Below are 27,380 nucleotides of genomic sequence, written 5' to 3'. Positions count from 1 at the left end.
AATTGTGGCATACCAGACAGGTTCAGCATAATCATAATCAAAAGACTGATAATGTTTTGACTGGATCACTTTTGAATGTTTTTCTGAAGTAGATTGAAAAAATAATTATCTGTTTTATTTTAATGTTCAAGCTAATTTCCAACAGTAGTGATATAAGCGGAAGGGAGGAAAGGATGTTCAGTATCTTTTTGGTGCCCCCCCCCATCTCTCTCCATAAGAACAGTACTCCTGAACAGACTGAGGTATTAGCTAGGGATCAGCCTGCCTCTGATTAGCATATGAAGTGACTTTGTGGCTGAAGACTCTACTGCATTAACAATAGGCAGCATTAGGTTCCCAAAACACATGGGTAATTAGCTAGAGCCACCTGGGATTCCTATTTGTAATGTAGCAAAAAAAAAATTAAAGGCAGAGGAAAGAACCTCTTTTTAAAAAACTTTTAGAAAAGAGGAGAAAAAGGAAGGAGCACAAATCCTTTTCAGGAAGAATGATGGGGGAGGTGCCACAGACAATGGCAACATAACAGTGGCAGGTGGCTTTTGCAGCTGTGTGACACTCGGCAGCATGACCTGAGAGTGAAGCGTGAGTGGAATAAATATTGCAATAGTTTTTCAGCATGAAGGTGGCCCTGGAAAGGGAGTGTGTGCAGAACAGTGGCCTGGAAATTACTTCTGGTTCTCAAGGCAGCAACCAGAAACACTGCTTGATCTTTCAGTATTGTATAAAATATGCATGAGCTTCTGTACACAAGGACCTAACTAGATATGATGGGAAGATGTTGAAGACTGCATGAATATTTTAAGGCCTGCTTTTTAAAGTAGCAAATGTGCTACATTTTTTTGAGGGGGGTTCTATTTAGTTTGTTTCCAGTACCTAGTTCAGATGGTGAACTGGAGCAAGAAACCTTCAGCTTCGGTTAATTGTTTTAACGGGTAGAGTAGGTGTTAGTGATCCTTTAACTGAAGTGGCAGTCTCAACAAGCATGGCTGAAAGTAGTTTTCCAATTTGATTTCTGATACATGTGGTGAGTCAGGAGTGGCATAAATTATTGCATAAACATTTTTTCAATTCTGTAATGCAACCTAATTTAGCTTACAAGTGAATAATTAGAGCTGTCATGCAATTAAGCCTCTTTCCAATTAACTGATTTGCTTTCAGATTACTAAAACACTAACATTTATATTTTATATCTATGCCAATGACTTAAAGATACTTAAGATGGATTTTCCCTGTCTAAACTGCAGGCTCATCCATATTTCTGAAAACATTTTAAGTTCCTTGCATAGTTTTTAACAATGCTGACAAAAAACCTTCTCACAGAGGACTGTTGGTTATAAAAGTTTTAAAATTCACATTTTAAGGCCTGTACCAATAAACACTTCAAATCTTTCCTAGTAGAACCAACTAACCAATTAAGAGAAAACAATTATTTTTTTATTCAGTGACAGTATGTTTTAAAATGGACTGATCGTGTTTTATAGAGAATACAAAGATCTAAACCTTGCTCTTTCTGAAGATGTCAGTGACTTAACTTTTCACTTCAAAAAATACAGAATCTGGGCCACAGTTAACATGCAGTTTTGTACATTGTTACCACTGTAACTTCAATCTCTCTAATGCTTGGGCCTTTGCTTGTCATCTTTTACTAATTCAGTAATAATGAGAGAATTTAAAAACTTGATGTGTATTTTTTCCTCCAAAAAAGAAAATAAAAGGCATTTGTGTAAATGGCCAGAAAGCTTTTCTGAAAACAGACTGCTCCAGGAGGCTCAATTGTACCAGCCATCTGTGAAAGAAGAAGCACACAGCTGCTTCAGAATTCTAAGATGTTTGTTGCTTCTAGAAATCTGTGGACGATGTTAAATTTTAGTCAAATCAAAGCTCCCAGATTTGCTGCCTAACGGGATGTGTCTAATCTGGTGATTTGGATGCAGTTCACTTAGGTTTTCAATTCCTAATGATGTTCATATGTCTGGTGTGATCATGTGCCTTAGTGACACTATTTACAGATTTCCATTTAGGGGATTGGATGATAAATCACAAGTTGGGAAATTAACTCTTCAGAAAGTATGTGGCATGGATGCCAAGTTATATAGGATTTTTTGCTGTTCTGAATTATTACTACCCCGCTTTCTGTTCTATGAAGAACTTGTGATATTCCCTATAGTATAAAATTTAGAACTCTGCAAGGTATATAAAAAAAGAATGCTTGCTTATTTAGTTATACTGGTTCATAAATTTGCTCTCAGCTACCTCTTCTGTATCTGATTTGGCCACCAGTGAACGTTTGTGCTATCAGACTTTACTATTTAGGAACACAAAATGCACTCGTAATGTTTTTTTTTTGCATTTCAGTAAAAAATGTTGCACTTACAAAAGTGCTGTTTTTTGTGGAAGTTTTGCACTAACTTGTTTTTAAATTGAGCACACATTAAATTAATCAGACTTTGAGCGCTTGGTTTTACTTCATACAGAATGTCAGCAGCAGTGGCTTTATTTCTTACTTCCAACTTTGGATTTGGGCATATCCAGATGCTGAGCTCTTAAACAGATCATTTGAATGGGGCGAGCATAAATGTAATATCTCAGTTCTGGGAATGTGACTGTAGTTCGTTTGCATAAATGGATCTATAAATTCTGTTACTGCATCTTTTTGTTCATTTGAATTCATAATTTCCCCATCCTCATTGCCACAAGTAGCAATACTTTTTATTTGAAACCCACAAAATATATCCTTGGCTCAGTTTGAAACCTAGTTAAATAAATGAAGACATTGAAGCCTACCTTTTAAAGAACGAATATTCACTCTTCAGAATCTAATCCAAATGTACATATTTCAGAACACTTGCTAATACTCTTGCTAATCATAATACCTTAATTTTGAAGTTGCCATGTACAAAAAAATGAAAACTGTTCTCCTTTTCGTTGTCCCATTTTCCTTACTCCTCAACAAAGCTACTCCTCAGGAAAACAAATAGTGTAACATCCTCTTGCTTATACAGTGTAAATCAAGGCTGGAACTTGCTACTGGATTTATCTACATAATAACCCATGTGAACCATTTAGAAACATAGGAAACAGCCTTATACTAGGTCAGATTTTTCTCCATCTACCCTAGCATAGTCTACTCTGACTGGCAGCAGCTCTCCAGAGCCTCAGGTAGAGGTCTTCCCCATCATTTCCTACTAGATTCCATTAATTGGAGTTGCTGGGGATTGAACATAGCTCTTACTGTATGCAAAGCATGCGCTCTGCCATGGTCCCTTCCAAAGATGAACTGAGTGGTATGTGCAGTGAGCCTGAAGCCATGTTTATTGTTGTGACTGCATGTTTTTCCAGCAGCTGCCATAAGCTAACTGAAATAATGTGTCAAATATTAGGGGACTAAACAGTGAAATGTTAAACTCAGGACCTATTCGAACATCATGAGTATCATGGGAGACACTGCAACACAGGTCCATCCTGGGCTGCTTGGATAAAATGCATTTGCTATGCAGCCACATTTTGCACCAGTGTTGCTCTAGGTTTGGGATAGGCAACACTTGGGTGGAAAGCAGTCATGTCATGGATTCCTGCCATATAGCCAGGGGTTTTGACACTACTCAAGAGATGCAGGGGACATCAGTGCTGTAGTAGCTCCACAGAGCTCAGGTAATGTTAGCACATTTTCTCCGTAAGCTTCTGTCATCTAATTTTCTTGCAGTGCCTCTGAACATGTTCCTAGCACTGTATAATGGCCTTCTGTGTTCGTTTATAATCCCTTACTAGTCCTGACTTTTTATCTGATAACAGTTCTGGCAACCTGCAGTTGTACTTGACACAGATGAACAAGAGATGGTATATTGAGCTTACAGTATAAATCACATGGGTCATGATGATTTTATAAATGCTGGCAGGTCTTTAAGGATATTGACATTGTCCATGTTTCCTGTGCTGTTGTTGCAGATGACCCTGGCTATTAGGATCAGGCAGTGCTCGCATTTTTATTTAGCAGTGATGAGGAATAGGATCCTCATTAAATCATTTGGTTAATGTGTTTGAAGTTTGTAAAATAGCCGTCTCAGAGTAACACCAGAATTTTGCTTTGGTGACCATTGTGTTAACTGCTTTGACTTAATGGTAGCAAGGCAAACTTTTTTTATAGTAATAGGTTACAGAGGCAGTTTTTTACTCTAATAAATATCACTCCAATGAAGTAGATATAGGATTGCAGCCTCAGGACCAGAGCTTGGAAGTAATTAGTTACAAGTAACAAATTACTTGCAATTCATTACGATTTTGAGGAACGAATGGGTAATTCCTTTACATTTTGATTGTAATATAACTAGGAGTAATTTTATTACTTTTGAGGAGTAATTGTAATGTTTCCAGTATTACCTTTGGGCATTACTTGGGAGGGGGAGCAGGGGAAGTCTTCTGCTCCTCTGATTTCTTGATGAAAATCATGTGCCTCAAACTGGGCTTCTGTGCAGCATTGCTCTTCCCTCATGCTCTGTGGGTGGGTAGGAGGCGGAGAGTGAGACTGGGTGGAGTGGAGAAAACAATTGCTTTAAAAAATGGATGGTATTGGTGAAGAATGGAGTGGAGGTAAAAAGGAGCCGGAGGACAAGAACATGAATAAAGGAGGAGGAGGAGGCAGCAGCAGAATGGACATAAAGAACTGTAGAATTGAAAGATAACTGTGTGTGTGTGAGAGAGGGGGGGGGAGGGGGGAGGGAGAGGAGGTGGTTAAGTGAGAGATATGCTTGCTGGCTGAGTGTGTGGGGGTTGTACTTGGTTTGATGTGCAAAGATCTGAGTAGTGGCCTCAGCCTCCCTCCCCACCACCCTTACCAGTGGAGAGACCACCATTGCTATCTTATGAATAAAAAGAATTATTCTACTATCTCTGTATGTGTGTGTTTATTATTTTTAATGTTGTTTTAGGCTACTTAGATGTGCAGCAGCTAAGGCCAGCACCTTGTAGGTGTTTTTTTAAAAAGTAACAAATGTAATCGTAGTGATTACTTTGGAGGAAAAGTAAAGTAATCAGTTACTTTCAGAGCAATTGTAATGGTAATTACTACTTTTTGGGGCCATGTAATTGTAACTAATTTATTACTCTGCTCAGGACTTTATAGAATATAAAGAGCTCCTGCTGGGAGGAAGGGTGGGATATAAATCAAATAATAAATAAATAATATAAACACAAGAAGATCCCTTTGAAAACACATTTGGGTGGCAGTCCTATACCCATTTATCTAGGAGTAAGCTCAGTCAAACTCAATAGAATGCTTCTGTGTAAACATCTGTAGGATTGCAATGTCACTTTCTTTTAGCATTCCTCCTACATTGACCTCTGGAGCAAGCTGAGTTTTCTTCCATGTGTTTTCACCTGATTGTAGCATATATAGTACGACTACTATGACTGATGCAATATGACTTTCCACTGTAAGTCAGGATGAATTGACTTAAATCAGTCATTTAGGCTGCAATCCAGTAAACATTTCCCTCGGAGTAAATCACATTGAACCCAATGGAGCTTACTTCTGAGTAGACATGTATTGGATTGCAGCCTTAAAATATCCAAGATAAAATAGGCTACCTTTCAATAATTGAGTTAATTTCATTTCCCCATTTTGTAATACATATATTTTGCAAGGAAGCACACATTAATATATTACTATAACAAAACATACTGGTTTGCAACTAGATAAGATCTTTTGTTACACAAGAATATAATCCAAAACCTTTGCACTTGGAATTCACATACCTTTTCAGCTACAGATTTATCTGCTTAGAGATAGGGTAGGCAAGTGTGAAAGCAATATATTTCTGTTTGGCTTTCTCTGTACACAGGGAAGGACACTAAACAAGATTTTAACATGATGGTTTGGAATAAAGTCAGATTTCACTTTAGACCAATATATTTTGAAAATGGACAATAACAGGTTTTTAATTTTTTTAAACCCATTTAAATTCTGTGTTAAATTAAAACCATGGTTTTCAGTTTTGTTTAAAAACAGATTTTTACTCATTCTACATTTAAATACTGTAGAGAGATACAGTGAATTCTTTTACGTTTGAGGCCAGCTTCCAACTTGTGAGCTACCAGATGATGGATAATAGTTCCTTCGTAAAGATCTTTAAAGTATTTGTGGCTGCTTGTGGTTTCCAGGTATTTCTGCTTTCTTTCACGTAGGCAGCAAGAGTGTTACTTTGAGTGGCTTGTTAGATCAGAGCTGGAGATCATTTACCAGAAAGATAGGTTGTAGTTGTTTTAGGCAAAGAATGTAATTCAGATGTCCCCAATGTGGTGCCCTCCAAATGTTATTAGCTATATCCAAAGCCAGCATGGACAATCGTCAGGGATGATAAAAGTTGTAGTCCAAAACATCTGGAGAGCACCAGGGTGGTGAAGGCTGCTGTAATCTGTACAAACAACACAGTAGGTTTATTCAGGTAAATGGCAGACATTTCTATATGACATGGTTGAGAACTGTTTGTTTTGTGACTTAGTCTGCAAGCCAATACATGCCTACTCAGAAACAAGTTCCATTGGATTCAATGGGACCTACTCCCAGAAAAAGTTGTACATTGGATTATTATTATTATTTATTTGTATACCGCCCCATAGCCGAAGCTCTCTGGGCGGTTTGCAACAATTGAAAACAAATATACAAATTTAAAAACACATTTAAAAAAAACAATTTAAAAACACATCCAAAGGATTGCAACCTTAGGTATTTAATGCAAACCACCATTATCTACTAATGAAGTATTAATCCACAAAAGCCTTTTTCTTGCTCTAGTTTTTCTTGACAAATATATTTCCGCTTATAGCAATCTATAAAGGTAGACTTTTTCAGTTTTGTATATGTGGAAGTTTGTTCCAGCTACAGAAGTGTACACTGAGACACCATTTGCTTTAAACTGAGGTATCTAAATGTTTAAGGTAGATTTTATTTTATAAACTTGCATCAAGTTTGCATTTGATCACTGAGATCATCTGCAGGAGCAGCACTGGTCATCCCGCAAGTTGTGAGACTCATTTGACATCTATACAAAATTGAGCCTTTAGGTCATCGGCCCAGTTCTCTGGAATGCTCCGCCAACAGAGATTCAGTAGACACCTTCTGTTTTAACTTTTAAATAGCTGCTGAAAACCTTTCTGTTCTGCCAGGCTTCTTGTTGTTATGTGCCTCCAAGTCGACTGCGACTTATGGTGACCCTATGAATCAGCGACCTCCAAGAGCATCTGTCACGAACCACCCTGTTCAGATCTTGTAAGTTCAGGTCTGTGGCTTCCTTTATGGAATCAATCCATCTCTTGTTTGGCCTGCCTCTTTTTCTACTCCCTTCTGTTTTTCCCAGCATTATTGTCTTTTCTAGTGAATCATGTCTTCTCATGATGTGTCCAAAGTAGGATAACCTCAGTTTCATCTTTTTAGCTTCTAGTGATAGTTCTGGTTTAATTTGTTCTAACACCCAATCATTGGTCTTTTTTGCAGTCCATGGTATCCACAAAGCTCTCCTCCAACACCACATTTCAATTGAGTTGATTTTTCTCTTGTCCGCTTTTTTCACTGTCCAACTTTCACATCCATACATAGAGATCGGAAATACCATGGTCTGAATGATCCTGACTTTAGTGTTCAGTGATACATCTAGTTGTCTCACAGCTGCTCTCCCTAGTCCTAGCCTTCTTCTGATTTCTTGACTATTGTCTCCAGTTTGGTTAATGACTGTGCCAAGGTATAATCCTTGACAAGTTCAATGTCATTGTCAACTGTAAAGTTACATAAATCTTCTGTTGTCATTACTTTAGTCTTCTTGACGTTCATCTGTAGTCCTGCTTTTGTGCTTTCCTCTTTAACTTTCATCAACATTTGTTTCAAATCATTACTGGTTTCTGCTAGTAGTATGGTATCGTCTGCATATCTTAAATTATTGATATTTCTCCTTCCAATTTTCACGCCTCCTTCATCTTGGTCCAATCCTGCTTTCTAAATGACATGATCTACACAGTCAAAGGCGTTGCTGTAATCTATAAAGCACAGGGTGATTTTCTTCTGAAATTCCTTGGTCCATTCCTTTATCCAACGTATGCTTGTGATGTGATCTCTGGTGCCTCTTCCTTTTCTAAATCCAGCTTGGACATCTGGCATTTCTTGCTCCATATATGGTAAGAGCCTTTGTTGTAGAATCTTGAGCATTACTTTACTTGCATGGGATATTAAGGCTAGTTGAATATTACTGCATTCCCTGGGATCCCCTTTCTTTGGAATTGGGATGTATATGGAACGCTTCCAGTCTGTGGGCCATTGTTTAGTTTTCCATATTTCTTGACAGATTTTTGTCAAAATTTGGACAGATTCAGTCTCAGTAGCTTGTAGCAGCTCTATTGGTATGCCATCTATTCCTGGTGATTTGTTTCTTCCCAGTATTTTGAGAGCAGCTTTCACCTCACATTCTAAAATTTCTGGTTCTTCATCACACGGTTCCTCCGTGAATGAATCTGTCATCCGGGCATCTCTTTTGTAGAGTTCTTCAGTGTATTGCTTCCATCTTCCTTTTATTTTATTTTGGTCAGTCAGTGTATTCCCCTGTTGATTATTCAACATCCCTACTCTTGGTTTAAATTTCCCTTTCATTTCTCTAATCTTTTGGAACAGGGCTCTTGTTCTACCCTTTTTGTTGTCCTCTTCTATTTCTATACAGTAACTATTGTAATAGTTCTCTTTGTCCCTACGTACTAGTCCCTCTATTGTTGCATTTAGAGTTGTGACGGTGTTTCTATCTCTTTTTGCTTTTGCTTTCCTTCTCTCTTTAACCATTTTAAGAGTTTCTTCAGTCATCCATTGAGGTCTTTCTCTCTTTTTAACTAGAGGTATTGTCTTTTTGCATTCTTCCCTGATAACGTCTCTGACTTCATTCCATAGTTCCTCTGGTTCTCTGTCAACTAATTTTAAAGCCTCAAATCTGTTCCTTATTTGATCTTTATATGCTTCTGGGATGTTATTTAAATTGTATTTTGGCATTATGACTGCTTTGTTGGTCTTCTTTAGCTTTACTCTGATTTTCAATACGACCAGTTCATGATCTGTACCACAGTCTGCTCCTGGTCTTGTTTTCGCAGAAAGTAAGGAACTTCTCCATCTTCTGCTACCAATTATATAATCAATTTGATTCCTATATTGACCATTTGGTGATGTCCATGTGTACAGACGTCTTTTCGGTTGCTCAAAAAATGTGTTTGCAAGAAACAAATTATTGGCTTCACAGAATTCAATAAGTCTTTCTCCTGCTTCATTTCTGTCTCCTAGGCCCCATTTCCCCACAATTCCTAGTTCTTCTCTGTTCCCTACTTTTGCATTCCAATCCCCCATGATTATCAGCACATCTTGTTTTGGTGTGTGATCAATTGCTACTTGTACTTCTGCGTAAAATCTTTCCAATTCCTCTTCTTCTGCATTTGATGTCGGAGCATAGACTTGGATGATGGTTATGTTGATAGGTTTCCCATTTAATCTCATTGATATCACTCGCTCAGACCTTGCGTTATAGCTCCTAATTGCTTTTGCTACTCACTATGAAAGCAACCCCATTTCTTCCTAATATCTCGTTTCCTGCATAAAATATTTTGTAGTTGAAAATGTCCCGTTCCCGTCAATTTTAGTTCGCTCACACCAAGTATTGTAATGTTGATGTGTTCCATTTCTTGCTTGACAATTTCTAACTTTCCCTGGTTCATGCTTCTCACATTCCATGTTCCTATTGTGTGCGTTGTACAACTCCAGACTCTCCTTTCGCATCTGTGCGCATCAGCCTCTGGGCTTCCTTTCGACTTTGACCCAGCTGCGTCAGTCACAGCGCTACTCCTACTTGTCCTTTGTTCTTCCCCAGTAGCTCGGTGAGTGCCTTCTGCCCTGGGGGTCTCCTCTTCCAGCACTGTTTTGTGTTGCATTTTGGATACTCTGTTCATAGGGTTTTCATGGTAAGAGATATTCAGAGGTGGCTTACCATTGCCTTTCTCTGAGTTTGGATGCATCTTAGTCTGGTGTTTCAGCTTTGACCATTCCGCCTTGGGTGCCCCTGCTAGGAGTCTAGCCTCTTAGTCTAGACTCCTGACTGCATTGCTCTTAGCTTCTTCAACACTCTCAAACCCCCTCACCACGTTAAGGTATGCGTCCTAGAGGGGCTTATGTCAGGTAAATTGCTTTGATGTTTTTAGATGAAATAGCGGTATACAAATGCAAGAGTTTTTAGTGCTGCTTAATTCATTTTAATTTAGTTTTAGTGTAATATTCATATTCCACCTCTATAAAGAACCCAAAAGCATAGAATAGCATAGCATAGAACAATCGGACAAAAATAGGGCAAGTTTAAGAACAAGAAATCAAAACTGCACTACAAAACTAAAAACTCCAAACAGATAATAATAAAACAGTAAGCCATTACAGTAGGGGCCCGCTTATACGGTAGGTTCCGTTCCGGACCCCCGCTGTAAAGCGGAAATCGTCAAAAAATGGAACCCCATTGACTTTAATGGGGTGCATCACGTGAAAATGCAGCAAAAGCGGCTTTAAAAGAAGGGAGGAAAGCCGCCGCATTAGCGGAATGCTGGGAAGCGGAGTGCCAGGAAGCAGGGCCCTACTGTACATTAAAAGGAGACTGGAATAATGCCCCTCTTTGAGTAAAGAGGGAGCCCTCTCCTGCTAGGGCAGGAGTTTAGGAACTTGTGGCCCTCTAGATGATGATGCTCCAACTCCCATTAGTCACCAGCCGGTGTGACCAATGATCAGGAAGGATGGGAGTCAAAATCAAAAAACATCTGGAGGGCCACAGGTTTCCTACATCACCAGTGGGAAATTCACAGCCTCTATATAACCACCAAAAAGGCCCCATCTCTCATGCTTGCATACCTAATCTTTATAGTACATGGCATTGAGCAAGACTGATAACAGAGTTCATATGGGATCAGACAATTTCTGAGCTAATTTGGTCCTGGGCCATTCAAGGCTTTTAAAGGTCAGCACCAGCATTTTAATTTGAGCCCCAAACCCAATGGAAACCATTTTTTTGACAGTTGCCAGTTCGATAGCAGTGAAAAGTGGGTGATGTTGATGTTTCCAGGTGCCCAGGATAGTCTGAAAGTCATGAAAAGAGGAAGTGCCACCATCTACCTCCACATCTGAGAGCAACTGTGATTTGCCCTCACTGAACAGGCAAGAAGATAGTTTTCACCTCTTGTCAAAAATCAATATGTCTCTCTCTTTCACACACAGACACACACACAGAGGGAGTTTTGATTCTTTTGTTACAGCATGTTCTAGCTCTAGCATTCAGAATAATACCAGATAAAAAGAAGTTCAGCTTGCTTGGAGAGTTTAAAAAGACAACATTGGAGGGCCAGATATAGGAAGCCTTAGGGACAGAGGATAAATGGTAGAGTTTGACAAATTGACCTGAAAAGAAGTTTGAAATGACTTTCACGGTACTTTTAGTCTGGCAGAAATACTGCACAGTAAGTATTCTGCTTGGAAGGTTAGGTTGATGATCCTTTGGTCACAGAGGCCTCTGGTGTGACCCCTTTTGTTGAATTTTGCTTTCTCCCTGTTAAGGTTTTCATGCCCCAAGCCCATCAAACACATAAATTGTGGTCCCTCAGGACCTGCCCCGGATGATTCCTGCCATGGCCACTGGCAAGTGCCCCCCATTTCTTCACCCACCAAAGGTGGCCCTTGGGGGCAAAAAGGTTATTTGCTCTAACTGAATCTTGAACATTGAGTGAGACTTAAATTTCATGAAATTTGTTTGTTGAAAAGTCTGATTAATTCAGATGCAGTAGCATTAACCTTTTATTCTTTATCAGAAAACTGTTATGTGTATACTTCACACAGAAAACAGCTTAATCATATAGCCACTAGCAGCTAACTTGGGGGTTTGAAAGTGAGGAGATGTGTCTTCATATGTTACAATGAGGTATAATTTAATCAGCAATTCCAATTATTTTCTTCCTAGGGACATTTGCTTGAAACTTTAACTGTACTTGCTTTCTTTTAAAATAAATAAAATGTTGCTACATGACAGTTAACCTAACCAAATATTACTAAAGGGCTGGGTTATAATAGATCTCAACCAGGATCTTGGAGACCTCATGTGGTGGTGGTGGTGATGATGATAGTACTCATGCATTTTAGAAACTGCTGATAAATGTTTAAAAAGATCTTCCTCCTCTCTGAACTAAGGCATTACTGAAGAAATCTTAACAGTTCCATATGTCCAGTAGTTCTAAAGCCAACTTTTTTGAGGCAGATATTTTTAGTTAACTAAAACAACCATATAATGTGTTTATGAGTCACACAACTCTGTGGGTCTTCGATTATCTGTGTACCAATGACAGTGTTGATTGTGTGCCACACCAGCTTTTTATTATGTTTTTAATGAGTCGCTAGTTAAATTTGGGTGGGAGGAAAGGCACGTCTGATGAAGGGATTACTGTGTACCTCAGAATCTAGTTGAAGTATCTCAGCCTCTGGCCACTTCATATGTATTGGTGGCTTTCTTCCCTCCAATCCAAACATTTAATTCAGAATTGAAATATTTTTTTAGGGGGTACTTACATGCAGTCCCCACCCTTATTCCTCCTATACTATACTTCATCTCCTATCACAGTACTGGGATATTTAGATTCAACTGTTACATGCAGTTATGCCCATCCTGTGGCTGATATGCATGAACAAGTGATGATCCATAAGCTGCTTTTAAGTTATTTCTTATGATGGTCCTACATGCAGCAAGCCATCCATGTGCAGTAGATCTCCATGTCGCTGCAAACTGCCAAATGGGAGGTTAGTGGTGGTGTGAAGAAACATGTCAGCTCTGTGGCAAGCAGGGCATGCAACCCACTTGACTCACATGACAGCCTCCATAGAAAGTGATTTGTAGCTACCTCCAGCTCCTGCTTCATCATTTCTATGGTTGACTTTGAAGAACTTGTGTGTGTTTATTGCAGACAATCCTTCAACAGAGAGAGAAAGCTGAAGAAAATGGGGAAAGAATGACCCCAATTCTTATGAGCTCTGGTACCTACCTAGAGTAGCTGCAACTACACTAGAGCCAAAACTCACACCAGAAATCTGTGGTGTCCTCTCCTCATTGGAATGTTCATGTTGTAATGTTGGCTTCAATATATGATAACTTGCCCACTTCCCACAGTTCCTGCAGCTAGGCCCCTTCGTAGGCTTATGAGCTATAAAATGTTACTAGCTAGGCCAGCCTTTACTACATTTGGTCAAAAGGCTCAGAAGTGTTGGCTGATAAGTTGCATAGATAATAGTTTATAGTAGCAGTTACCGTTAACATTTTTGTGTGGTCATATAGCTGTATTTGACATTGGAATCTTTTGTTCTGTAGGGTGCAGAGATCCATGGTATGCAGTGTTGTCTGTTTTGCTCCAAGTGGGGCAGAAATCAACACATACATAGCATTTATACACAGAAGGCCAAGTTAAGTGACAGTTATGCTGATACCTTAACCCGTGCAGCTTGCAAGTTGCTCCAGTATAGAGTGAAAAAGCTGCGGGAGAAGAGGATAAGCCGTACTACACAGTTCTTCTTGTGGGGTCTGTGCAGGTGCACAGATAGGAAAACCTACACTTTGCAATGCGTTTTCAGAACATAGTTGTTTTTGGCAGTAGGGTCCATCTTCCACTTGGATCTAGTGCACATGCCCAAAGCAGCAGCTCCTGTGTCATTTCACTCAGTTATCCTTCACCACAATGGTAGCATCATGAACAACCTTCTCTTCATCCATGTACCAAGCAAACTAGGCTCTCATTTTCTCTGCTACCTGCCTTCTCCCTCCCTCTCTTTCTGCAAGGCTTGTTGCTTAACATAAACCCCACAAACTTTTGAAATCTCACTCTATGTTGTGGTGTGGCATTTAATTACCACTGCTTTTAAAAGACTAACAGTGTGATCTTTAAGTTACCTACCTGTTCCTTTGGTATGTCGTGTAGGAAAAGGAAATACTGTTATGTATCTTTCAGCTATTGCAGGCAGTGAGCAGAGGGGATTGGAAAGGATAAATTGCCACTGAAGCTTCTTGATCTGCTATTTGTGCCTCTGTGTTTCACCTTTTAGGGGTTAGTGTATGTAGTGCAGTGACCAATAATTTCTATCCTCTTATGTAGCATAATTCAGGGCTCATGTGTTTAGGATTTAGTTTTAGGTTGTATTCCAGGTTTGCTTAGTTCAACAAGTGGGAACAGCTCATATTTGTTCAGCTCTGAAAATATGGGAAAATTCTTGTTCAGTGCTTGTACAATGGGGTACTTTCTGTATGGACACCAGTTCTTAACCTGTACAACTGATTAAGGTATCTCTCTTGAGAAACCACTGGCCATGTCTGAGAGAAAATGATTCCATGTTCTACTTTAAATATGCTTTTTTCTAAATAGGAACTCACGAGTCAATTCTCCTTTCCAGTTTTAGTTGGCGTATTCTGTCAAACAGAGTAATAGAACAACCATTAGCCCTCTTAGATACATCCAGTTCCTGTCTGGAACAGTCACTCCTTGTATCCCTACTCTTTCTGGTAGGGCAGGACAAATCATTCGGGTCTCATAGAAGGAAAAGCAACATGTTGAATTAAATAAGTAACAATAGGGGAGCTTTTTAGAATTTCATTTTCATTTCGTTTGCTACAGATTTCACTTTAATGTAGACTGTTCCTTCAAATCTAGATTTGGGTTTCTCATAGCATTGGCTACAAAACATAATGAAATTGCTAAAGAACTATTGGAATTGTATTGTGCATATTTGGCACATTTAGTGTGCATTAATATATTTCAAGACTTATAATTTGGTTTATATAGTCTATTGGCAGCTAGTTTGTTTTTGTTCCATTTTTGAAAAATGAAATCTGTTTTGAATAGTGTTAAAATGCATACGAATATATGATAGGTTAGTGGGGTAGGGTGCAGGAAAGAAATTCATTTATATTGTGTTTTTTAAAGCATTTATATGCTGCCCATATATGTCAAGGCAATGCACAACAATACATACAAATACAATAAAAGAAAATGTTACAAAATAATCACAAGAATATGTGTGAACTTCATTTTGTCAGTTTAGTGGGAGCAAGTCTCATTTTCTAAAGGTCCCATCTGCTCAAGATTTTTGTCTCATTCAAACACGCAAGCTCTTTTTAAAAAGGTCCTCATCCTCTCTATGTAGCCTCTACATATCATGTAGTTTCATCTGAACCAGCCCTGGCATATCACAATGAAATAGCTTTTGATTATTGCCTATAAACTAGTTTGTCTAATATGCATTTGCCCATGTTAACATGAAACCTTTGGCCTTTAAAGAAAAAAGATTAAGAAACTTCAATGGAAACGCCGTAGAGGAAACACTATTGCACCTCTCTATCCTGCCCACTAGACATGCCTATTCTACATCAGAGACTGCTGAACATCCATCGGTTGCCTGTTTGTTTCCAGACCCAATTTAAGGTGCTCACATTAGTGTTTAAAGCCCTAAATGACTTAGGTCCCAAATACCTGAAAGACTACCTCCTTCCCTAAAGACCCTTTCAGATGCTGAGATTAGCGGAGGGGACACTTTTAGTACCCCAAAGCTTGGGGGGGCAGGAGAGGTCATTCTCTGTGGCAGCCCCTAAGTTGTGGAACTCCTTCCCCACAGAGGTGAGTGTACAGTTTTCAGCAAATGCTGAAGACACACCTCTTTACCCTGGCCTTCGGCACTTGATAATGTATATTTTTAGGACCCACCCTATTTTTTTCTGATGCTGTGAGTTTAGGTTGTTCTTAACTGTTCTTAATTATGCATATTCAAACTTGTGACCTGCCCTAGGACCTTTGCGTGAAAGGTAGACAGTTGTCGTTATCAACATCATCAACTGCATGTCTTACATCTGCTGAATAAAAATTGGACTTAACCATGAAGTATTCTTCTGTTTAGCAGGGAGAAGAACATACAGGTCTGCCCTTTAACTTAAATCTGGCTTGGGGACAGGAGAAGAGTTGTCTCATCTCCATGGGACTCCTCTGCCTTTGTTTACTTAGGTACTCATAGACTTCTGTTTGGTGCCTCTGAATTGCCTTGTTTTGTTTTATTGGTACAATTAGTGCTTGGAGATTTCTCCTTAAAACCATGATCAACTTGGGACTGGAGAAAGACGTTCCCTCTTCTCCCAAGGGCCATAGGAAATTTTTTGTCCTTGTGTTGACCTGGAAGAGAAGTTAACCCGTTCTCCAAGCATACTTCTGTTCTTGCTGGTTTGTCAGAATTGTGTGCATTTGTCTTTAACTGCATATGTCTTACAATTGCACATATATATGCCCCTGTAGGTGAGACCACCTGTCAACCCAGATTGATTTGGAAGTGCCTGATTTCCAGCAATGGGTATTCTATCAGACCTTTGTATCTTTTATCCTGCCTTTTTGGTGCTCAGTGCTTCTAGAGGGTTTACCTTTGGCACCGTTAGGGAACGGTTTGGTGTCTCTAGGTTTCTTGGTAATAAGTTTTACAAAGTATTCCAGCACTTTTATCAGTGCAGTTTAGACATCTTCAAGATATCCTCTTAAAAATGTCCAAACTGGACCTAACAAAGAACCCTTGTATATCAAATTTCAACCTACAGGCTGTGATTCTGAACTAATGGTTAGCTGTATCAGAGTGGCAAATGGTTGAAGAGTAGGAGAGTGACTCTTGAGCTCAAAGTCTATTGAGCATCTTGTGGGTTCTTAGTGAAGCACTTTACAGTGATCAGTATTTGCAGTGGCACTTGAAGTTCTTAATCATCACCTAAGTATTCCCTCCCTAAATAAGTGCCTGGTTGCTGCTTGTTGTCAAAGAAAGGACTGGATTACCCTAATTACCTCTGCATTGACGCTGCCATTATTCTTAACCTTGCTCCTGCCAATTGCACATAATCAAAATAAAGGGACTAGCTATGAATTTCTCTTTGCTCTAGACGCTCTCTCCAGCATGTTTCAGTGTAGTAAAAGAAACACATCATATTCCTCAACTATTATTGCAAGTTAATATTTTAACTTGATTTTTGGGAGAAACTCATTGATTTTGTTTCTACTAGTATGGTTTTCTCTGTGAAAGCTTCCTCCGCAAAATCAGTTTCCTTTAAATATATGTTTCAGTTGCTTCCCCCCCCCCCCGGCAACTATTCTAGCCTGTTATAAGCCTGTACCCTTTAACCTTAAATTTTGATGCATTCAGTTCTCTCCACATGTAAGGACCAAACATGCACAATTTTTTTTCAACATCTTCTGTGATCTCAGGTTTTCAAAGTGCAAACTCATTTCCCAATGCCCATGTATGTTCTCTCATTGTTAAACTGTTGACAGTTAGGGGAGTCTGCAATTCTCACTTGAAGGCTAAAGAGCAAACAGAATCTTGTATTGCACCTTCAGAGATTGAGGCTGGAAAAGCAACTTGCTGAGGAGCTCATTTTGGCAAGTAGAAAATCTCTATGTAGAATTTGGACAGTTCAAATGTACAAAAACTGTTGTTTCTTTTAGTGTAATATCCTTAGTGACTTCTTCTAAATGGCCCTTAAGTATTCTTTATTTGTTTCATAGTCTGTTCAGTGGGATTCCGATTCAGTGCACCTAAAATGGGAGCATATAAGCTTTTGAAGTAATTGCTGAATTATGTCTTTTCAGGCACAGGAAGTGAAAATGTTCATGTGCAGACTGTGTACTTCGGGTTCATTGTATTCATATGTATTAAAACAAGTTGATTATTTTTTTAATCAGCTTAAACTTCTACATAAGAGGAAAAAAGAATAATTTCCTTGTTTTGTAGATCATGCATGCATGCATTTCAGCAGGTATAATCTTTGAAGTGAAGGACTGTAACTCAGTAGTAGAGCACACAATTTGCATTCTAAATGTCCCAAGTTCAATCCCCAGCATCTCCAAGATACGTGCCTTTGCAACATTTCCTTGCAACATTACATGGATTTGTGAGTTACTTTTGGCTATGGAGTGGCAGGATTGCAAGTGATCCTGGAAGAATACTTTGGAATTCCTGCATCTTCATCTCTTGGCTATCTTGGACAAATGCAAATGTTGCCCCTAAGCCTGTGCCCTTCTAGGTGGCTGTTTGGAATGCTTGCGAAGCATGGAGCCTTAAATACGTAGGGTATATGCATTTTATTTCTCAGAGATTCATTGAGGAAAGTGAAAAAGCTGGTTCTTTCATTTTTTGCCTGAATTGTGACTGTTTTGTTGCAAACAACCTTAGCAACATTACGAAACCGTGTTGTCTAGCTAGGCTGCTTTTGCAGACTCACACCACTGTGCCTTTAGTCCCCTGCTATGAAACTGCTTTGGCATTGATTTTAAATGAAGGCACACAGTTCCATGCAAGGTCACTGCAGAGCTCCTCCAGTATTGATTTACAATGCTGCTGAGGGCTGCAGACTTGAAGTGTCTCCAGTGTTTTTAGCAGGGGCTGGTATGGGCTAGAATACAGGAATTTAATGCCTGCTGCATCTTCAAGCCATTGTTCTGCAGCACATTTAAGGGACTTTAGTATGCTATCATTCAGAGCATGCCCATCTTTTTAGCCTTGTTACATTGTTGTAGAGAATGATCCAGTTGTTCATTCCTTCAAAATGACTCAACTATGTAGTTCGATTGGTATGGGTTGCTTATGGAATTCTACCATTTTTTGAATTTCTTCTGCCAAAATCTAACACGTTACATTCTTTATAAATGCTGAAAGCTACCTGCCAATAATATATTTAGCCTTTGTAGATTGGTACAGATGCCCCCTTATTGATTGTTCAACCATGATCAATTTGGAGTGGATTGCAGAACCATGAGCTTTTCATCCTCCCTCTTCTAGACTACAGTTAAACATTAACCTGTATCAATCTATCAGTCTACTGAGGCCATCCTTTGAGTCCTCTCTCTGGGTGCCCCCACCATCTGAAGTGTGGTGACTGGAGACAGACCTTTCTGTGATGGCTCCTCATCTTTGGAATTTCCTCCTCGAGGTCTGTTTAGGAATCTCATTACTATTCTTTAAACATCAGGCAAAAATACTCTGTTTTCCCAGGCTTTTAAGAACTGCTAATGTCAGTATTCTTTAACTTAGAGCTGTTTGATTTTACCACCTGTTTAAAATGGCTGTTGCAGTCTTAGTTTAAAACTGTAATTTTAATTATATTTTTGTTTATGATTATTCTGTTAGCTGTCCTGGAAACATACATCTGTTGAAGACACAGGATATAAATTATGTAAATAAATACATAAGAGATGTTAACCATGGCAGAGGCTATGCAGAGGTCCTTCTTGGCTAGAATTTTGAACCAGGATTCCATGCCAGCTTCTAATTCTGGCTAAGCTTCTAACCCTGCTTAACCACAGTTAAGGTTGCTGCCAGTGTTAATGCTTAACCATGTTTAAGGCCAGTTGTGAGAATTTCTTCTTTTTCTGCTAGTGTTTAATGGTGAATCAAGGCCTGGTGAGAATTTGCATAGGATGGTGGTGAAGAAGCACATGTGATCCCACATCTCACTTCCAATTGCTTAACTGTAGTTAAGTAATTACGAGCATCAGGATTGTATAGGGCCTTTTAAAGAGAAAGGGGAAGTTGAAAATGGCCAGTCATAAGGAAGAAATATGGAGGCAGTACATTGATGCGCAGGGCCGATGCCAGGCACGACTGGGCCCTTGGGCACCAGTTTGTCCGGGGCCCACAGCACCATTGCCCAATCACCCCTCCTGATACATGCAGCACAGGGTTAATAAGCCTTCCCACGAGTCTCACCTACCTCTTGCATTGTGTGAATGACATGCATAGTGCACATGTCTGCCATCAACTAAGATGGCGACAGGGGCAGCAGACCCTTAGGGAAGCTCCCACCGCCATCTTGGGTGATGGCAGGCATGTGTGCACAGCACGCATGGTGTTTACACTAAAGTGAGAGGTATGTGGGGCAGGCATATAAAAGCCCACACTGTTTGGGGGGGTACCTGGGAGTTTCCTTTCCATGATCCATGACAGCGTCAGGTTGCAGGACCAGACACTGTCACAGATCGTGGAACGGGAGCACCATCCTCCCACCCTAAGGAAGGATCCTCAGCCAGGTCCCAACCTGGTCGGTGTCTGGCACTAGGCCTATTGATGGATATCTTGTGTGATTGTGAGTATTAAATGTAAAAAAAAAAAAGTAGTTCAAAATCCTTTCCACCCACTATTCTGAATATACCTTCTTGGTAAATCTCTCCTCTGATTCATGTTGCCATGCAGTGTCTATGTTTGAGTATTGTGTCAATCCTGGTGCCATTTGGATTATCCTTTTTAGAGGAGGAAGAATAAAGTGGAATGAACAAATAGGGAGTTAGTAATGTCATGTTAGATTTTGCCAGGGGAAGAGCCTTCTGTACATAAGTCAGTAATGAAACTTTAATTAATTTTGCAACAGGCCTTATTGTTCATAACATAGCCCTAAATGGGCTATCACCTTATGGACAAGGTTTTATCTCTGGCATACTGATTATCTTTGAAGGTGCTCGGAGTGCTTTTAAAGCATAATGTGGGCTCAGAGTTCACCAGAGTGAATTTGTGGCCCCATGTGTTCAACATAACATACCCTTAAATAAACCCAGGAGAAGCCTATGTGGCAGTTACTATAGTAACATTGACTGACATTTTTTGAACATTTTTATATCTAAACCACCAGGTAGCCAGCCAAAATTCAGGTTGTCATGACCTTACGGACAAGGTTTTGTCTCTAGCATATTGATGATCTTTGAAGGTGCTTAGAGTGCTTCTAAAGCATAGTGTGAGCTCAGAGCTCACCAGAGTGGACCCGTGTGTTCTACAGAAAATGGGTGTTAGGAAACATCTTCGGATAAATACCTTGTTTTGTTACATTTATTTTAATTCAATCACCTAGGAGGTTCCCCTCCCCTTTCTATGTTATACTCAGGATTGCGCTAGAGAGATGACATATTTGGTACTTCCTGTCCTGCTTATTTCAACTATGGGAAATTCCATGAAACTAAGCACATTTGCACAAGTGGAGCAAAAAGGTGGTGTAATGAGGTAAACAGACCTATAATTACACCCTTTAGTACATCACTAAATACACCTTGAGTTCCCTGGAGGAAATAGCTTGAGCTTTCGAAGTCTCTGGACTGATGGTTCTGTTTGAACTGAAACAAGTAATGAATTTGTAGTAGTCTCACTGATAGTCTCAGGAAGAGCCATAGTTCAATGGACTGAGTACCTGCTTTGCACACAAAGGATCCTAAGATTCAGTTAAAGGAACTTAGATAGCAGAGCTTGGAAAGGCCACTGCCTGACATCCTGGAGAGCCACTGTCAGTCAGAGTAGAAAAGAAGAGCCTAGATAACCAGTGGTGTGATTTGATGTTTGGCAGTTCTGTATGTCATATGGCCCAAACTCTGGATTCTTTATAGATGCATATAATTGGAATTTTGGCAACAAAGGGTATACGCAAGTGACTAAAAATGGAGCTCTTCCAGATTATTGTATGGATAGTTCCGTAAATCAAAATGTTTACTGATTCATTGTAATTAATTTACACCTGAAACAATCTAATGCTGGCAAAAATAAGGTAGCAGAAGTGAATGAGTAGACGGTTATGTAGCAAGTATAGCCCAAAGGGTGCAACCTCATTTTCCTAAAGTAGCTTTCAAATCTGAGAACAGAAGTCCTTCAGTTTTAAGGTGCCTTGTGAAAGAGTGTTTCCTAAAATTGATGGCTTCCTAAGAGTGTTGAACTTTGAGTCTTGTAGGGAGCAAGAGTATTGGTAGGTGAGGAATAAATATTTCCATGCAAGTTTGAAATACAGACTTCTGGCAGAGGACCTGAAATATTGCAGCCAGTTTGCAGTTGGGTTGTATGGTTCAAGACCTCTTTAGCAGGGAGGAGCTCCTGCACTCAGCATCAGATCTATATCACAGAGTTTTCCTGATCTTATGGTTTTCCTGTTTATTTTCCCCTTCCATTTACACACGAGTCCCATCCTTCTGATTAGAGGATGCAACAAAGGAACATATATCATTTCCTCTCAGTCCAATCATGGTTGGTCCCATGACAATTATTAATTGGATCCCTCCCTTCTGTTCACAAAGGATCCAGAGAACCTTGCAGTAAGAGAACATATGTTATTAAAAAAACCATAACACTACAAAAATGCAAAATATGTAAAAGCAGCAATCACTAAACACTGAAAGCTTGTAGAAATTAAAACATCTTCAACTTATATCTAAAAGACAGCAAAGAGGGAGCCTAATGATTGGAGGCACTGTTCTACAATGGTTCCAGTCCTATCTGCAGGGTCTTTTTCAGAGAATACCATTGGGTGATTGTCTTTCGGCCCCCTGGCAGTTGTGTTGTGCGGTGCCACAGGGTACCATCTTGTCCCCGATGCTGTTTAACATCTATATGAAGCCCTTGGGAGCAATCATCAGGAGAATTGGGGTGAGGTGTCAGTAGTACTCTGATGATATCCAGCTCTATTTCTTTGTAACATTGGAATCGGGAGAGACTGTGCAAGCCCTGGACCGATGTCTGGTCTCAGGGGTGGGCTGGACAAGGGCCAATAAACTGAGTCTGAATCCTGAATCCAAAATGGAGGCACTGTGGGTTGGTGGCTCCCGAGTTTGGATAATTGGTCAGATGCCTGCTTTGGATGGAATTGTACTACCTCTGAAAGAGCAGGTTTGTAGTCTGGGGGTGCTCCTGGATCCATCTGTTGCTAGAGGCCCAGATGACCGCCATGGCTAGGAGTGCCAGTTTTGGCTGGTAAGACAGCTACGGCCATTTTTGGGATCAGGATAGCCTGACCACTGTTGTCCATGCACAGGTAATCTCCAGGCTGGATTACTGTAATTGCTGTCCTGGGCTACTACTGGGAAGGAAGGTGGGAGGTATCGCCAACATATCACCCCACTGCTGAAAGAATTGCCCTGGCTGCCCATTTGTTATCGGGCCAAGTTCAAGGTTCTAGTTTTGGTGTACAAAGCCCTATACAGCTTGGGACCAGGATACCTGAAAGATCGTCTTACCCCTTATATACCCAGTTGAGCACTGCGCTCTGCAGGTGAGGGCCTCCTGCAGATACCATCTTATCAGCACGTCTGTTCAGCACAACATAGGAAGTGGACCTTTAGTGTAGTGGCACCTACCCTGTGGAATTCCCTCCCCTTAAATACGAGACAGGCACCATCTCTGTTAACTTTTCAGTGCCTCCTGAAAACCTTCCTCTTTCAACAAGCTTTTTAAGTAGAGACCTTATCCTAGTCTGTGTTGGAATTGCTTTTTAAGGTGTTTTAAAGTTTTTTAAAAAAATGTTTTACAGATATTTTGTTTTAATGTATTTTAAAGTCTGTCAATATATTTTAGACTTAAGAGTTTTTAGTGTTTTTCTTTGTGGCCCTGGGCTCCTACTGGGAGGAAGAGTGGGATGATATCATCATCATCATCTCCACAGGGAAAGTATTCCAAAGTTGTGACACCACCACCAAAAATGCTCTATTTTTAATTTCTTACTTTATGTATTGAATTTATATCTCACCCTTTCTACTGAAGGAGACTATTCATCTAATAGAGATGATAACATGGAGAGAAGGCCTCTGTGACAGATCTCAAAGTCCAACAGGCATGTGTGTTGGTAGATAATCCTTGAGATAGATATCTCAAAAGAAAGTTTAAGGCTTTAAGGGTTAAAGCCATCACTTTATATTGAGCCAATAAATAAATTGGATCTGGAGCAGGATCAATTTCAATCAGAAGTCTTGACTGCTACATTCTAGACCAGCTGACATTTCTGAGCTGCTCTTCTAAACATTAGAATCTAAAGGGAGCTCTAAGCTGAGAGTGTTGCAGTAGTCCAGCCTGGTTTATAACTAAAGTGTGGATAACTGATACTGGGTCTGTGGTTTCCCCAGGTAGCTTGCCATCAGGTGGGTAGTAGCGCCGTCTGGTGTCCAAAGGCAGGAATGCACAGGAGTCAAGACTTCAGCTGCTCCTTCTAGTCTTCACTCCAGTCCATTCCTGCCTTTTGTCCAAGGCGAATCCTTTCAGCTTTAGCTTTCAACTTAGTGTGAGTCTGTAACCCTTTAGCTCTGTCACATTTTCTCTATTTATCTTTTGTGTTCATTTGTCTTTGTGTTTGTTTGTTTTTAAATAATTCTTGTCCCTCTTTGCTGGCCTCTCTCTCCCGAGGCTCACTACTGCAGCCTCCTTTGGCTTTCCTTGAGCAACCTGGGGAGTTCAATCCCATGGCTCAGGGCTCCAGCTGCTTTTAAGTCTCCCTGCTTTGTAGTCTTGCCTTCCTGAGCCTGCTGTCTTCCTTCCTTGCCGCTGCAACTCCTTAGAGCTCACAGCTGCAGTTCCAGTTTCTCCTCCCAGCCTCAGTCACTTCTCCTCCCACCCTCCTCTTGCTACTGGACAGTGCTCCAGTGTTCTCCCGCCCGCCTCTCAGAGCTCACAGCTGCGGATCCTTACCTCCCCCATGCCTCCAGGAGTGGTTCCTGTGCCAGCGCAGCATGGTGGCCTTCACCACATGTATCCAGCAGTGCACTCCACTCCCTGCTCTCCTTCCAACCACCACCACCACATGTCTCTAGGATCTTGCGGCTGCATCTCCAGCAACTCTGCTCCATGCACCTTCTCCTAGCCTTGGGGAGTGCAGGCTCGTCCCCTTGCAACATCCTGTCTGTCGGCCATTCCATAGTTGGATTTTCCTGCCATTTTTCCACCTCCATCTTCAGATCCTTCTTCTTCACCTGCCGTTTTTGTTTGCTGTTTTTCCTGCCATTCTTCCTCCATCCACCATTTTAATTTGCTTTTCCCCCACCTTTTTTCTTTATTTTCTAGTGCTTGACTGGCCCTTGTCTCTCCTTTCTTCCTTGCCTTGGAGAAAGGGAGAAGTAAAGACAAGGAGAAAGCAGAGAAGAAAAGGGAGGAAGTAACAAGGAGAAAATAAAAGAAGGGAAGGGAAAAAACCTAGAGTGGTTGCATTTTGACGTCAAACCACACCTCTCTACTGTGTGCTTGTTACTGCTGGCCTCCTTCAATCCACCACACCCCTCTACCTGTGCTTGTGTTGATAGGCTCTCCATCACACTCCTCTGTCTGTGCGCTGATTGGACTGTAATATATTATTGCCTGGTACCGCTCCCCTCTGCTGTGTGCGTGTTTACCATGGCTGGACCATCTCGTCTATGGGCATGATTACTGAGCCACAACCATATCTCAGCGATATGTAACAGCAAGCATCTTTGAATCCACTGCCATCACAGCCCACGACTAATGCTAAGTCGTCTAAGCACAAAGGTTAAAAGCACATTGCTTTCAAACGTACCAAGAACTAATTTCTCTCTAGTGGTTAAGGTGTTGGACTACAACCTGGGAGACCAGGGTTCGAATACCCACACAGCCATGAAGCTCACTGGGTGACCTTGGGCCAGTCACTGCCTCTTAGCCTCAGAGGAAGGCAATGGTCAACCCCCTCTGAATACCGCTTACCATGAAAACTCTATTCATAGGGTCGCCCATAAGTCGGAATCAACTTGAAGGCAGTCCATTTCATTTCAAGCAGAAGGTTAATAGACGAGAATGCAACATGAGTGTCCCTAAATCGCGTGGTGATTCTGCAAAGGCACATCAGCTTCATGGACGACAAAGGCTGGAGGCCCTTTGCCATTCACCTGCTGAATCTTGCGAGGAAGAATTTGGGGGGTTTCCAGACCAGCCTCCAGTGTACTTCCTCACCAGGGGGTCTCCAACACGCAGCTCCCGGCCCTTCCATCTGCCCCCTGAGCTGAACAACTTTGGTCATTCACAGCGTCACTCCAGATGGGGTCATCTTCCATTCCAGATCAACTTAAGTTGGCTTCTGATCCACAAGGAACCCTGGATACTCTTACAACTTTGCTCCCTTTTGGGGCCTTCTTCTGAATTGGGCCTTTCTAATTCAATTCATAGACACTCTGCTAAGTTCAGTCTCATCTGAACTGCGGAGGCCCTCCCTCATTTCACAGCAGCTTCGCATTTCACCTTCAGTCAAGGAATGTGGGGAAAACAATGGGAGTCATCTCCTAATCCGTTTAACATGTCCAGGGGAAGGGTTCAATGTCCTGTACAGAGTGAATTTGATCTGCTCAACTCCTTTATCACTCCCGAGGGTGATGAGATAAGAGTGGAGTGGGGAGTCGGAAGAGGATTTCTCACAGAGTTTGTTCCAGTCTTCTGACTATCTTGCCATATTTTGCAAGTCCCAAGCCACCTTGGGTCTTGAAATGTTGGTGCCTGAGCCCTCATCTGCCCCACTAAAGGGTGCTACAGTGCTGAAAGCTCCCAAGTCTTCATTCCGTTCCTTCTCAGTTCCTGACCCTCTTGACAGGATGGTGAAACAGGAATGGGCTCATCCTCTTCAGGCACGCCACGTGACTCCTTTTACTAACAAATTCTATTCCAAGTCAGATTCCAATTTCCTGAAGGTCCTGGCAGTGGAGTCTGGTCTCCAGGTCTCTTGTCACGAAAGAAGAGGACTCTCAATTTAAGGACACATCAGAGCAGAGACTGGACTTTGCTCTTAGGAGGACCCATGGTGCCTGGTGTATGCAGTCCAAGCCTCTTGTGCTGCCTCTGTGATCTCCAGAGCCTCCCAAGATGTGGCTCAATGAGTTTCTTGGATGATCCTCGGCTGGACCTGGCTAGAGACTGCAAGACCTAGGTCAAGCTACACAAGGCTGCAGTGTTCATGGCAGATGCAATGCTCGATGCGATGCAATTTGTTGCCAGCGCTATGTCCATGGGTGTGGTAGCTCGCCAGACCCTGTGGCTATGCCATTGGGATGGTGACAACACAGCTCGCATCAACCTTTCTATAGGCCCCTACATAGGCTCCCTGCTTTTCAGGGATGAGGCCCTGAAGGCAGTGCTGGTTGATCCCAAAGATAAGAGGAAACCCGTGTAAGCCACAACTAAAAGCCACAGATTGTCATCTTACCCCTACTAGCAGTCCTTTTGGGCACTGCAGCCTGGAGATAAGGCCGCGATTCTCCTCGAGAGGCTACTGGAACAAGCAGCACTTCCTTGAACATAACCAAAACCAGTTCACGGGACACCCAAGATATACCCCACCCTCTGGTCAGGGGGGAGCATCAACAGCACCAGCACTGATGCCATCCCAGTGGGTTGCAGACTGCTTCATTTTGCAGTGCTTGGAGACACGTAACTATGGATGCCTGGGTACGAGAGACTGTGATTCATGGTTACTCCATAGAATTCCGGGAACTACCTCCTTGCAGTTTCTACCACCACCACCACCACCCCCGCCCAGCTCTCCGGAGAAGCAGTCAGT

At 41.1% G+C, this 27,380-nt stretch overlaps 1 protein-coding gene across 5 annotated transcripts in view; it reads left to right on the top strand.

Moving 5' to 3' along the window:
- The window catches only part of USP22 (ubiquitin specific peptidase 22), a 150,748-nt gene that overhangs the window by 78,221 nt on the left and 45,147 nt on the right, over window positions 1–27,380 (top strand). The window lies entirely within an intron of this gene.

This window comes from Rhineura floridana, chromosome 17 (assembly GCF_030035675.1).
Source record: "Rhineura floridana isolate rRhiFlo1 chromosome 17, rRhiFlo1.hap2, whole genome shotgun sequence".
NCBI classification, from domain to species: Eukaryota; Metazoa; Chordata; class Lepidosauria; order Squamata; family Rhineuridae; genus Rhineura; species Rhineura floridana.
The sequence above is the reverse complement of the archived record's forward strand: the minus strand, read 5'-3'. Positions and strand labels throughout refer to the sequence as shown.